Source organism: Melanostigma gelatinosum, assembly GCF_949748355.1.
Source record: "Melanostigma gelatinosum genome assembly, chromosome: 13".
Taxonomy (NCBI): Eukaryota; Metazoa; Chordata; class Actinopteri; order Perciformes; family Zoarcidae; genus Melanostigma; species Melanostigma gelatinosum.
Genome location: NC_136646.1, coordinates 24,616,069 through 24,630,699, shown reverse-complemented (window position 1 = coordinate 24,630,699; position 14,631 = coordinate 24,616,069).

The window sequence follows — 14,631 nt, the reverse complement described above, 5'->3', positions numbered from 1 at the left end:
TCCCGAGCTTCGTCCCGAGGCTCGTCCCGAGCTTCGTCCCGAGCTTCGTCCCGAGGCTCGTCCCGAGGTTCGTCCCGAGCTTCGTCCCGAGGTTCGTCCCGAGGCTCGTCCCGAGGCTCGTCCCGAGCTTCGTCCCGAGGCTCGTCCCGAGGCTCGTCCCGAGGCTCGTCCCGAGCTTCGTCCCGAAGCTCGTCCCGAGGCTCGTCCCGAGCTTCGTCCCGAGGCTCGTCCCGAGGCTCGTCCCGAGCTTCGTCCCGAGCTTCGTCCCGAGGCTCGTCCCGAGGCTCGTCCCGAGCTTCGTCCCGAGGCTCGTCCCGAGCTTCGTCCCGAGGCTCGTCCCGAGCTTCGTCCCGAGGCTCGTCCCGAGGCTCGTCCCGAGGCTCGTCCCGAGGCTCGTCCCGAGCTTCGTCCCGAGGCTCGTCCCGAGGCTCGTCCCGAGCTTCGTCCCGAGGCTCGTCCCGAGCTTCGTCCCGAGGCTCGTCCCGAGGCTCGTCCCGAGCTTCGTCCCGAGGCTCGTCCCGAGGTTCGTCCCGAGCTTCGTCCCGAGGCTCGTCCCGAGGCTCGTCCCGAGGTTCGTCCCGAGCTTCGTCCCGAGGTTCGTCCCGAGCTTCGTCCCGAGGCTCGTCCTGAGGTTCGTTCTCGTATTTCGGGTTTCTACTACACATGTTACAAACATGTTTTATGCTTTAAAGTTACTGTGAGGAACTTCAAACTCAGTCCGGCCTGTTTCCAGAGCTGCTTGTTGTGGTGGTGCCGATCCACACCAGAGACTCACTGCTGGGAGCTGAATGCATGAATGACATTCTTGTATTCAGTCAGACTCGTACACAATTCCACAGACTCCCTGTTGGCAGTATCTGTTCTCCAGGTAATTGCCTCTCTTTTATTTATTATTTATTTCTTTCCTCCTCCGTTCACGTCGATCCTCCCTGAAGCTCCTCAGGAGTTGTTTCTATTGACGCACCATATCCCTGTGTTTTATTACCCCCTGAATATCAATGCAGCCGAGCTGCTCCGCTGTAGTTTAATTCACCCTCTCACCCTTTATGTGCGAGGGTGTCTGCGTGTTCGGGGCCAGAGCTATAAGTGGAAATGCAAACTTAGCACGGCTTAATTAATTCACACTGTTTAATTGCTGCTCGGTTTATTACACAGAGCAGTCAGTGGCTGCTTCATGCACGTATCTGATCTGCTGAGGTGACATTTTAGTTTTTTTTTTAACTATAAAAGCCTGAATCTTCACTGAAGCAGCAATAGTGAGTTCTATGATTATTATATCATACAATAATGATTATCTGCAGACTTAAAATCTGTAGTTTGTTGTCTGGAGGTCAAATGTATTCAATGCAGATTTCACTTTTGTGAAAAATGTTTCTAGTAATGCACAATTCCTTCCAATTTTACAATGAACACTGTTTACTACGTCACTTTGAATGCAGTCGCTTCCTGTTGTGTTTGAAACACTTTCCTTTCGCTTCCGTTTAAACCGACGCTTTTTCGAGTTCAGTCAGATTGAATCTCTTTGATGTTCTAACCGCTTCATATTTTGAACTCGAAGTGTTGCTCGGCAGGGAAACAGTCTCTACGGCGTCTCTACGTCACTCCTCCTCAGTGCAAATATGGTCACTTCCTGTTCACTGGTTACAAAAAAACAACAACATGGCGACAACCAAATAGCCGAAGTCGAGGCTTCATAACATCAGTCCACCAACCACTAAGTGACGTCACGATGTCTACGTCCCCTTCTAGACTCTGTGTCACTCCATCATGACTCTAGAGACCCAACAGACAGACAGGTTTCATTCAGAACGTCCTCAGAGCCGGTGTGACGGGCAGAGGGCGGCTCCCTCGTTGGTCCTTGAGAGGAGGCATGTAGCACTGGACCATCTGCAGCTCACCCCCTCGGGTGGAGGCGATGATGACTCCCATCACACGGCCTTATTAAGCGTGCAGCAGACAGGACGCTGTGGTCGCGGGGAGGGAGACCCGGACGTCGCTCTGCAGCCATCATGGCCCGAAAAAAAGGTTGTGTTCACCTTGCCTCTCTAATGGGAGTAATTTCAGGGGGGGGGGGGGGCGGTAAACACTGTGGCTACAAGATAAGACACGAGTGCATCGCCAGCAGCTTGTTTGCTGAATGTTGCAGTGTTTTGTAAGTACCCGAAAAGAAAAAAGGAGCATTAAAAGCAACAATCGCCCTCATCTGCCAGCTCCCGTTGTTGCTTTCCAACATCATTCACGTGTAATATTTCTAATGCCGCAGGTCTTCACTGCGTTTTGGAGCTCATTGCCATCCAGGTGAAGGCTCGTCGTGTGAGGACAGACGGCTTCCTTTTAATTCCAGACAGGTGTTTCCTCCTTTGAACAGCAGCCTGCCTTCCCAACCGACGCCCATGGCAGTCACTGAGCGCCGGCCCTGGCATTTCCCATCCTGCCGAAACTGCATGGTGAACGGCACTTTGTAGCCCGTGGCCCAAACCTTGCATGGTAATAGCACAGGCCGGTAGCTCCCCGCCGTTGGCTCGCTGCTGCTGCTGCTGCCGCCGCCGCTGCTGCTGCTGCTGCTGCGGCGACGATCGTTGTCTCCCCCGGCCACGCCGTGGCTTGGGCCGGCCTCAATGCGGCCGTGTAGCTTTGTTGGCCCGCCAGAAAAAAACTTATCGGCCTCCTCAGCCAACTCCCGACAATCGGTAATCCTGGTGTTGGCCAAAGCGGCCCGCACCTGCAGCGGGAGCTGCTGCAGAAAAAGTTCCGTAAACAGAAACTCCGGCTCGTGTTTACCTAGCAGCGCTAACATTTGTCCATTAGCTCCGACGGCTCGCTGTCGCCGAGGCCATTCAGAGCAAGCAACCGGCGAGCCCGCTCAGAGTCCGAAAGCCCGAAAATGTTCAACAGCCGGTCTTTCAGGGTATTGTACTTATCCCTCTCTGGAGGATTTTCCAGAATGCTCACCACTCTGCCTGCTGTCGAACTGCCGAGAGCCGCCACGACATAATAATATCTTGTCGCGTCCGCTGTAATGTCTCTGAGGGCAAACTGCCTCAGTTTGAGCGAACCACACCGCCGCTTCGTCATTCTTTCTTCTGGAAACGTCCAGGAGCGTCAGGGTCACCAATGTAGGTGTGTGGAAACAAACAAGGAGGCGAGTATTCCCTTTGGCTGCACCATGTGGCCGTTTATTTCCATCCATACAAAACATAAAACACATTCACTTCCTGTCACCCTTTAACCCCCTCTGTCACCATGGTTACGCCCCTTTCCTTAAAGGGGCCCCGTGAATTCGGTCGTCCCCTGCAACACTTTATTAAAAGGTCTAAAATGAAAGTGTTTTAAAGGTTTGCCTCGTCAAGTCCTCTTTTGCACAAACTTCATTCATTCTTCTCCAGTTTAAGGACCAACATGGAGTCCCCCATGGCCCTCAGTGGACTCTCAGTCTGGGACCAGGATTGTCCTGAAACCACATGACCATGAACCCAGCCCACCTTTGCAGGCGTGCCATTGGCTGATATGAGTGTGTCTGTATGTGATTGGTTGTGTTTCCTCTTTAAATGTTTTCTGATGTGTTTCCTGATGACTGAACAGCAGCAGAGCTGACGACCGTGTGATCGGGTGGGAAAGCTCCAGAAACTAGCTGGTAAGTTGAGTTCTTCCTCTGGTTTCTCATGTTTTTGTGTTTAAAACATTTGTGGAGGTGACAATTGTTGAAATGTCTTTTTGAGGGAGAACACTGCAGCAACTAAACGTGGTGCAACATAATCAGAGCAACTCCGCACCGTCAATGCACGTCGTCCACTAAAAGAGCTTCTTGTTGCCACTGACAGATGTTGATTACACATCTGACAGCATTATGGAAAGAATCCTGCAGTTTGTTTTTGTGTCATGTGATTGTTGCTGGAAGACAGCGGTGGAAATGTGAGCGACAGTCGTCGGAGTTTGTTGTGTTGGGAGTTCAGAAAGTGAAGCAAAGTGTCTGAAAAGATGTTCAACGTGACGGCTGAATATTTAGATAGCTATCTTCAGATGCATCACATGACTTCAGCTCACATGACTTCACTGCATTGATCCGTTTCTGGGCCTCTGGGAGCTGCACAGCAACGTCTATATGCGGTTGCATTTTAGCCACATGAGGAATGTAAAACTAACATCCACCCTCCAAACAAAAGTGTCTGTTCAGCTGCTGGATGTTTCCCTTTCTTTATCATCTCGTCCCGCTCTGCTCGGTGCCGTCAGGTTACCAGAGCGGCCTGTAAAACCTCACAGAGAGGAAACTGCAGCGATATCTTTGTCTGAGGGTTCGTCCAGGTTGCATACGGTCTGAACGATTGCTAGCATGTTTGGATGAACTGTTCCTGAGATAAGCGAAGAACACAGACTTCTAATATGCTCATACGTCTCGTATCGTACGAAATGTGAACTCTTCATATTTGGTGCGTTTTCCTTCAAAAGTCCAGCGACATTTGTCAATTTCCACTCGTTACATGGGGCCCTTTCGCAATAAACTTCCGTCTTCCCAGGAAACTCGGTCAGGTTCCGGAAAAAGCTTTGTTCATGTAGATCACATGACGTCTCTGGTAGAGACCTGTCAATCACCGTGTAGCCCCGCCCTAAAGCATAGCTATAGCAGAGGTTTGATAACGAACAGGGAAAACATTTGTTTCTTTCCTTCAATCCTGAATTCATCAGGACGCAGTTAATGCTGAAGAGTTGTCAACAATTACTGTTAACAAGAGTTGAGTCATTTCTCTTCATCACCCATGAAATGAAGCTCTGCGTATCTGAGTCCAGGTCCTTGTTTCTCTCATTAAGAGCATCATGAATCGCCTCGTTGTACATTCTCATCCAGGCCCGGGTTCGCTCATCGGGGTGAGATCGGTGACACACCTGCAGGAAGGGTAACAGAGTTAAGTGTTTAATATTTAAAGCGCCCTCTGAGGGCAGCAGAGGCGACTGACTGCTCATCGTCATTCACAGCGTGTTCTTCACTCATTATGTACGAGGCATTCACAGACATCAGCTAGTCTGGGAATAAAGCCTTTATAATAATGTCTTTATTCATTCTAGAAGTGAAAAGAGCCTTAAAATAATTGGCTTAAAAAAACAAAAACAATACTGGGAGAAATGCTGATTGGCAGTTCTTTCACCGCTCTTCCCTCAATGTACTCAGATGTCTTTTACTTCCTTTACCTGTGGAGACGTAGGTCAATGTTCTGATTTTGAACTATTTGGTTTAACCTGAGAAAGACGGATTCATTGAAGTAGCTGCTTCAGGATTTAATCATTTTCCAGTCGCTGAGTTTGTGCAGTTTGTTTCTACTCGTTGTCACACGTTTGCGTTGCTCTGCAGCAGTAAAAGTATAGTTGGTCGATTATCCACACGCATTAAATGGGACCTGATTCATTCATGGTTGAATGAACTAAACGGTTGTTGTTGTTGTTGTTGGACTTTAGACGGAAAATGAACGGTAGATTTGACTTTTTTATGGGAACAAAATAATTGTCTGGGCTAAATATTGCTGTTGGATGGCTGGATTTGTCACTATAAATCAAATGTAATCCACGTTATGATGAGTAACAGGTGATGAAGAGGAGAGAGCGGTGGATGACTGTCACCCAGGACACCGTTGTTCGTGTCCGGTGTGAAACCCGTTAACGTTGACTTACTTGTCGTGTAACTTTTGCACTAAACGCCACTTCTGGAGTTATTGTCCTAAACCAACCAACTGCTTCACTTGTGCAGTCACACTGAGCACTCATGTTGCTGACATGTGGAGGAAAACGTTAAAGCTAGTATGTTGATACCGTATGTTCTCATTTTCTTCTCTCAGAGTTGGTATACACGCAATGCGACTATACATTTACTCACTCACTGGACTGCAGTTGTACATTTCCTATATTTCTTGGGAGAAATATTGCACTGTTCCTTTTATCGGCTGCATTTAGATCAATCTAAAAAACAAACATGATGAATGTGTACAGTGTGATGACTTGTTGTAGATTAAACGGCATGAAATGTCCTCCACTGTCAGCTGTAGATTTAGTCTCACTGCCAAGTGGCCATTTACAGTTCATCACTGTCGGACTCATGAATTATTTCTACATCTTATGAAACAGACGTTTCTGTCTGTATGACGACGTGACGGTTAAAGGTGCTGCTGCGTGTTTTCCAGGAGCTTCGTGAGGACGTCCGCTGAGGATTAAGTGGCGGGGGGGGGGGGGGGGGGGGGCGAGGTCGAGGAGTCACCTCCACACTCCTCATTAGGACTCGCACACAGAATGCAAAATGGTGAAAGTGACAGCGGCTTAAACCCTTAAGAGTGATGACGGTGAAACGGCCAACTGTCTGCGTGCTTCATGTTGTTCTGCTGATCTTTATCTGGAGGGAATCACACATCATGTAAACGCCCGGGTTTCACAGTCTTTTGTAACGGAGGCAGACCACCACAGGTGGACAAAGACCACCTCTGCTAACTTTCAGGAAATGCTAATTGTCGCTTTTGTTGATGCAACTATGAACAAACGAAACAGATTTTCGTCGTGTTTCCGTTGACTTGTCAATCAAATGTTTTGCAAAATGTTTGCCGTGTTTCCATCAGCTGGTTGTCAGTGAAAGAACTTGACGACACAAAGCATAATGTAACGCTATGATCTACGCTTTACACACGGCTGTAATCCGCCAGTAAACAGAGAAGAAGTAAAAGTTGTGAACCAGAAGCAAAAGGAGTCTCCTTGAGAGGTTTCCAGGAACTAGTTTGAGTATGTTTTATTGTTCTTGCATGTCAACGAGAATTGTTTCATGTTGTTAAGACAAAGATGATATAATGATATGATTTTAATGATCACATGGCCTTTTTGTGTCCTAAAGCTGCATTCTCTCTAGTGTCCACCAGGGGGCGACTCCTCTGGTTGTATAGAAGTCTATAGAAAATGACTCTACTTCTCTCTTGATTTATTACCTCAGTAAACATTGTAAACATGAGTTTATGTCTCAATCTCTAGTTTCAAGTCTTCTTCAATACAGCATGATGTTCATTTAGTACATTATGGTCCATTTAGAGTCACACAGACCATAAAGCAGGGGATGCTTTAGGGCGGGGCTACTGTGATTGACAGATGTTTTCCGGTCTGGGAGTTGTTCTTGTTTTCATCTTAAAACTTTAACCCTTTCACACTGTTTTCACTTCATGAAAGTTCATTTGTAACATTTTGGTCGCAGTGAAATATGTTCTTTAGTGTTCAAGTCTCACGTCTGTACACTCAAGTCTCAAGTCACATCCTGTGTCTCAAGTCACATCCTGTGTCCTAAACACTGAGGTTTGAGTCCTAAACAAGTCATGCTGCCGTTTTTTTACCACCATATCGTTTTTGTACGGTATCACAACTATCTTTGGTATCATTTTTCAAATTTGTGACTCGAGTCCACACCTCTGACGTTAGGTTGTACTTAGCTCCGCCCTCTCGTGTCACTTCTGGTTGCAAAAAAAACCAAGATGGCGACGGCCAAAATGTCGAAGTCAAGGCTTCAAAAGGCAGCCCACAAACCAATGAGTGTCGTCACAGGTGACTTTGTCCACTTCTTACATACGGTGTGTCAATAACAAGCTGATGAAACTGGTTCAATAAACGTTTTTCAGTCACAAACCTCCATAATGACGTCACAGCTTCGACACGTTGCAGAAATCTGGATCTTGACGGTTATTTAGTGCTGAGTTACGGTTGCTAACCGTCTGATTTGACAACTGCTGTTTGGCTGAGAGGTTTACCAAACAGTCGGTTTTAATTTATCATCTTTTTTATTAAGTTTCAACATGATGCAGTGACTCAGCTGAGCTGCTGTCTCTCACCGTCGGACCTGATTCTGTCTCCGACTCCACGGCTCCAGATGAAAGACGACACGGGGCCATGAATCACATTAACGAGCCGGTTCTTGGCTCCGTGTCCCTGCACAGAAAAAATCTGCAGCTCTAAGAACGAGAGGAAGCTTTTCTGTATTTACCTCTTCAACCAAATATATACAAAAACCTACTGTAGTCTCAAAATCAGACAACAAATAAGTCAGTGTTTGCTGTCTCGCAGCGTTCAAGCAGGCTGATGTCCTCTTTTGTTTTGATCAGCGTTAAGAGAGAGACATCTGGTCCCGTGGACGGCTGAACCAGCAGAGGATGAGACTGGGAATGCATCACCTGGAGGGATGTGCTGCTAAACAGTTAAAGTGAAATATCACTTTAATATCCCGCCGAAACAGCTCGCTACACCGCCGTGATCCGCACGTTTGTCTGTTTGATCAACAGCGCTGCCCTTGCTGTCTTGGTAGTCTGAGCCAGTTTGTCTCAAGAAGCTCTCCAGGGCCCAAACGGATACGTCTGTTTTTTTATGGGCGGTATTTACGGAGACGCGACTCAATGTTTGTCCCCGCTGAAAACGTCGCTCCTGCCTCCTGAAACTGTCCGGAGATTTACTCTTGTGCTTGTCTGCTTTGTTTCTGTCGTGTTTCTTTCTGCCCTCTGGAGAGACGACAGGGAACACGCGGTTTAATCTCTGCTGAAGCGCCGTGGATAGTGTGAGACACCGGCGGGTTTTTGGCGGTCGTGGGAAAAGCGGCGGCTGGTCTGCGTGTCGGGGTCGTTGCCTGGATTCAACCGGAGCTTTCTTAACTCCTCTTGTTCCTGCCGACTCCTAACTCCTGTCTTTGCTCGCCAATTAAAAGTGGAAGAGCAGAGAAGTGTGGGAACACTTTCACGTCGGTGTCAGTTTTCATTTCGAATTAAACGGAAAACTAACACACACACACACACACACAAGGTTAGCATGTGTCGCTAGCTACTGTAGCTACACTTGTGTATGTTTGTGCACCGACTGTAAAACTCTGATGCAACTTTATATATTAACTTTATATATTAACTATATATTATATATTAACTATATAGCACTTTTCCATCCAGGTGGAAGATCATCCGTTACCATTGAAGTCAGATAGAATGTGGATAAAGTCAAGTCATAAAACATGAGACATAATTACAACGGACACATAAATAATACATGCGAGTTCAAACCAAGAAGCAGGAATACAACATTTGAATAATTAAGATCAGCAACCGACCGCTACGAATGAAGTAAGAATGAAGTCAAATTAAATCCAGTTAAGTATTTAAAGACAGTTTACCAATAAAAATAAATGAAATAAGGAAGATAATAAAATAATAACAATAAAATGAAAAACAATAATAAAACAATAAAATAAATCTTAATTAAGACAAATAAACACTTTTTTTACCACTTTTTTGCCTGTTAATCATCACACGCCACAAACTGTAAATCCACGACTCCTCCTGCCGTCAGCCGACGGAGGAAAGTCGTTAACGGCTGCGTGTCGCGGCTCAGCGCTCCGCTAAGTGAGTCAATTGAGAAAATGCAAAACTATTTTTCCATTTACTCTCACCCAAAAAAAAAACCGGGTGCTCTGAAAAAGCCAGCGGAGTGTAGAGAGAAAGCTCGCCAGTTTGTATTCACCGCGAAACAGAAGTGAAGCCGCAGAGTCGGCTGCAGTGGAACACGGCGGTTTGTGACGCTGATAGAAAAAGGGGGATAAAAAAACATCTGTGGCAGATGTGTGGCTCTAATTGACTGGAGGGAAGTGATCGTCTGGGGTAACTGGCCACCGGGGCTAAGTGGGATTCATTAAGGCTTTGATTGGTGTCATGCTTGGTTCAACCAGGTAGCTTTGTGCTGAGACGATCAATGCTAATGTTGGTTTGGACTCCGCCGCGTGCAGTAATCATGGGGCTATTTGCCCAGCACGTTATGGACGAGCACATTACTGCTCATCCGTCTCTCTCTCGCAGGCCTCGGCCTCGTTCACACATGGAGGGGATGACCACGTGGCCGCGCCGCCTCGGCTCAAAGCTCGGAGGAGGGCGAGCCGTGCCGGTCGGGCAGGCGTCTCCTCCCGACGAGGTGAATCAAGGGACCCTTCAAGCTGTCGCACGCCGCCTCCGTTAAGCACATGCTGTGAAAATGACCCAGCTGTTTTTAAAGGGCGGCTCCATAACGTGTTGGTTTTCATATTCTGTTCTGTCCCCGCGGTGTTTCTTATGTAATCAAATCAGAACATGCACATTTTGGTTTGTTTTAGCCTCAAAGTGTTGTTTTTATAAGCCCTTCTAAAACACACATACATATAAAAAAGACATATATCCTCACAACATATATAGGTTAAGACAACAAACTTACTTAGTTATGTTCAGGCAACACAACTACTTAATTCGTTTTCGGAAAAGATCGTTATTTGGGTTCAAATAACTACTGAAGTGCATTCATCAGTCACATGACAAATAAATCCACATTGACTTCTCGTTTCACACGCAGCGGTGTCCTGCTGAGACATCGCTGTTCATCGGATCGATCCACCGCTCAATGTGTGAACAAAAGGTTCGTGGAATATTTACAAATGACTGCGTATTTCTTAGTATTTGACAAACTGATTCAAATCAGGAACTTCAAAGTTTGGTCGAAGTAGGCCGACTTATGTTTGGACCCGATAGTCACACAATTAGACAAACAAACAAAATGATCGGGCGGTGGTCGACCTGCAGCTCTCGTGTTCTAAAAGGCTGAAATGAGTGTTTATGGATGAGTGTTTATGGATGAGTGTTTATGGATGAGTGTTTATGGATGAGTGTTTATGGATGAGTGTTTATGGATGAGTGTTTATGGATGAGTGTTTATGGATGAGTGTTTATGGATGAGTGTTTATGGATGAGTGTTTATGGATGAGTGTTTATGGATGAGTGTTTATGGATGAGTGTTTATGGATGAGTGTTTATGGATGAGTGTTTATGGATGAGTGTTTATCGATGGAGTCCGGTGGCTTTGAAGAGAGCGCAGATAACGGCTTCAGTTCCCGGTAGAAAGAGCCCGTCTGACAGAGACGTAAAGAGGTGAAAATATTAAATACTGCATACACTTAAACACATATTTATGTTTTTAGGTGGCAGAAATGAGTTTCTCTGCTGTTCACATCCGCGCCGCCTCACCATCACACAGCTCGTTGTGTGATCGCTCGTGTTTCATCTCCCCGGTCGTTTGTCTCCTTGACGTTTAAACTTTGCGTTTCTTGTTTACTTTAATTTGCTGACATGTTTTTCGGTTTCCCGCCTGAAAATGAAAATGAGGTCCAGCTGAGCAGCATTTAAAGGTTAAAGGTTCCCTGTGGAGTTCTGATTATATTCAATGTGTCTCACCAAAACAAAAGTCTAACAAACAATTAGAACAGTGAGCCACTCGTCACCACCACCTTCAACCTCTCCAGCTGCTTCTTAAAACCTTTCTATGATATCTTTTGATTCATAAAGTGGAGCAGACAATTCTAATGATCTGTATCCATATGAATGAATCAATGTGGTTTTATTAGTCACACAACTCTGCCCAGTCCACATGGATCTAAACCAGATCCACCAAAAGTAAAGCAATTGATATAATCTTCACAATCGATTTCAGAAATTTTATGTAAAAATTCACAGATTATTTATGAAACATACTCTATCATGAAATTTACAATTCCAACAAAACGTTTTCTGAGTTTTTACATTTGCTCTTTTAATTCATCTTGCAAAGTATTTACAGTGTAGAAGATTTTAAACTCATAATTTCTGAATCGTTTATATTTAATAGGTGTGTCTGAGGTTGTGTAATACGACGTGATGTCTGTAGGTAATATAGTGCAGGTACTGTGATGTGAAGTAACGTCTGACCTCGTCGCCGGTGACTTTGAAATGTTTTCCACATATTCTGCAAAAAAGATTTAAAAAATATGAATAAAAAATAGATCAAAACTGAGTTAGAGCAGAGGAGTCATGGAGGGCGAGCAAAGAGGGAGCAAATGTGTGTAGAATGAGAGACCTGTGGGACACGAAGGCACAGCCGAGGTCAGAGTGTCAGTACACACACACACACACACACACACACACACACACACACCCCTCAGAGCTCTAGTAAAGTGTCGGCCTCACGAGATGGAGATTAAATACCATTTCTCCTTCCTGATGGAAGTGTAGGCGGCCGGCTCACACGGGTCCATACATCCGGTATGGACTCAGACTATTTAGACATTTCAATGTTTCTTTACTCGACAGTTTCTGTAAAATGCAAAGTCTTTACAATTCAGCTTGTTTGCTAAATTGTCGGTTAATTAAATTGTATGCACGGTGACTTCAAGCTGATGAACAAAACAAAATTACACATTTCATGAAGCAGCCATTTGGTTCTCTGCACACATTTCTGCTGCGGAACACAAGGTGATGTTTAAGATTTGACTATGAAAAGTCCTTTATTCCAACAATGGACAAGAGAGAAAACAACAACTCTCAGACGCCTGAGGATGAATGCATGTTAAGAGAAACAACGGTTTATTATATCACATCAATATTAATCTGCTCTTTAAATAGGCCAGGTGTATCTTGTGACCTGCGCTTTGGTAAAGGGCTCAGTTTTAAGTGCACCATCATCAGATACTACAAGATACCTTTTCATTTTATTGAGAAACAAAACATTTACTCCACTTCCTGTCCCCTTTGGTGTGGGCGGGACTTAATTGCTGAAGTTCAAGCATCACGAAAAAACGAGGTTTAACTCATCGTAAGATATGACAACCGTCGTGAGAGGATGCTCATGCTAAGCTAAATGATATGATTACGTGATGTCACAGGTGTGACATCACACCTTGTTTCTGAGGCATTTATGATCTGATATTAGCATCAGAATAACTTTAGCTCTTCACATGTAGTGCAAAGACAAACAGGAACAGGACTTTGAGATCAAGACTTGGTACCCGAGTTAAGATATTTGGGGCCTTTCGGTCTTTCTGTTCAAAAATACCACAAACACACCAACAACTGGCGACGCAGTTGAAGAAGTAGAAGAACTTAAAGTCAGGTAGAATGTATTGCAGAGCTGCTGTGTTGCAGTGCATCAGTCTCACTGGTGTGCTTTTTATTGGTGCCTGAGTTGTAGTTGGGGTTTATAACTGTCTGCACTGGGACGGACAGGAAGCACTCAAAGACTGCTGAAAGCGTCCTCACGTCTCCGGACTCCGTTCACTGTTTGAGTGAACCTCCTGCATGTATCACAGCAGAGTTATGTGCTCATTTCTCCGGCGTTGTCGCTCTGCCACATTTGGCCTTGTGACTAAAATCAATTGCAAAAATGATCAGAAGCCAACCATCTGTAATGTCTGCGACGGTGAAATCCATAGCGGAGGATGAGGACGAGTCGATTCCTTGTTTTCCAGGCTCATTAACACGCGGAGCAGGAAACACTCCACGGATCAGGAAACGCTCCACGGATCAGGCCCATCTGATGGATGGCGTCGTCTGGAGGGCGAGCGAGAGGACGGAAATGCTTTATGACACTGCTACTGTAACTACATCTCTGGCCTTGGACACGGTTTGGAGATGTCGTTGGTGTTGATACACAACAGCTGATTGATATCCGTTGAATCGGCTGTTGATTTTGTTGACGCTTTGTTGATCCAGGGAGGGTTTGCTGAGCACGACACCCGTCTCATAAGCTGATCGGAGCAGCATCTCAGACTAGAAGGGCGCCGTCCACTGGGGCATCTGAAACAGCTCCGCTAGAAGTGTTGTTGACCAGAGGGGCATTAATACCAACTCAAAGGGCATAAATGGTATCAATACGAATGGGACAACACTTTGCTGCACCATATCAGGTTACCTGGATGATACTAAAGCGTGTACAATGGTGGGTTTGTGTCGTAGACTATATAGAACAGGTGGACGTAGTCTTCGTGACGTCACTCATTGGTGTGTGGACTGTCGTTTTTGAAGCCATCTTGGCAACCAGTGAACAGAAGTGACCATATCTGGACTGAGGAGTGACGTACAGACGCCGTAGAGGTCTCCAGTAGAGACCTGTCAATCAATGTGTAGCCCCGCCCTAAAGCATCCCCTGCTTTATGGTCTGTGTGACTCTAAATGGACCATAATGTACTAAATGAACATCATGCTGTATTGAAGAAGACTTGAAACTAGAGATTGAGACATAAACTCATGTTTACAATGTTTACTGAGGTAATAAATCAAGAGAGAAGTAGAGTCATTTTCTCATAGACTTCTATACAACCAGAGGAGTCGCCCCCTGGTGGCCACTAGAGAGAATGCAGCTTTAACACGTGAAGCTTTGGCTTCACTTGTCAGAACCAGAGGTTGCTGCTTGTTATGCAACAGCTGTTTTGATCTCTGCATTCTCTACTTTGTTTGTCGTGAAGTGATTTGTGCTGAGAGTGATTCAGTTCATCAGATGCCCTTTGAGGTGATGACGTTTGCATGTACGGTGGCTGTTAGTTGCCAAACTACTCTGATGGAAGCGCAAAAAACGCAGAACACCGAACCTTTCGGAGTCGGTGTTTAAATGTGAGGTCAACAATATGAACTTGGAGTGCAAAGAGCTTTACTCACGAAGCACTCGTTCTGAGCGAAGATCCACGGCCGTCAAACCTGCAATGTTTGGGAAAAACAAGCTTTTATGTCTTCATCATTTCACAGACGGAGGAAGTTCCTCGTAGCGTTCAGTCCCCTCAGCTCACTGATTGATAGAGTCGGTGAAGTCGTTCTGTGAAGC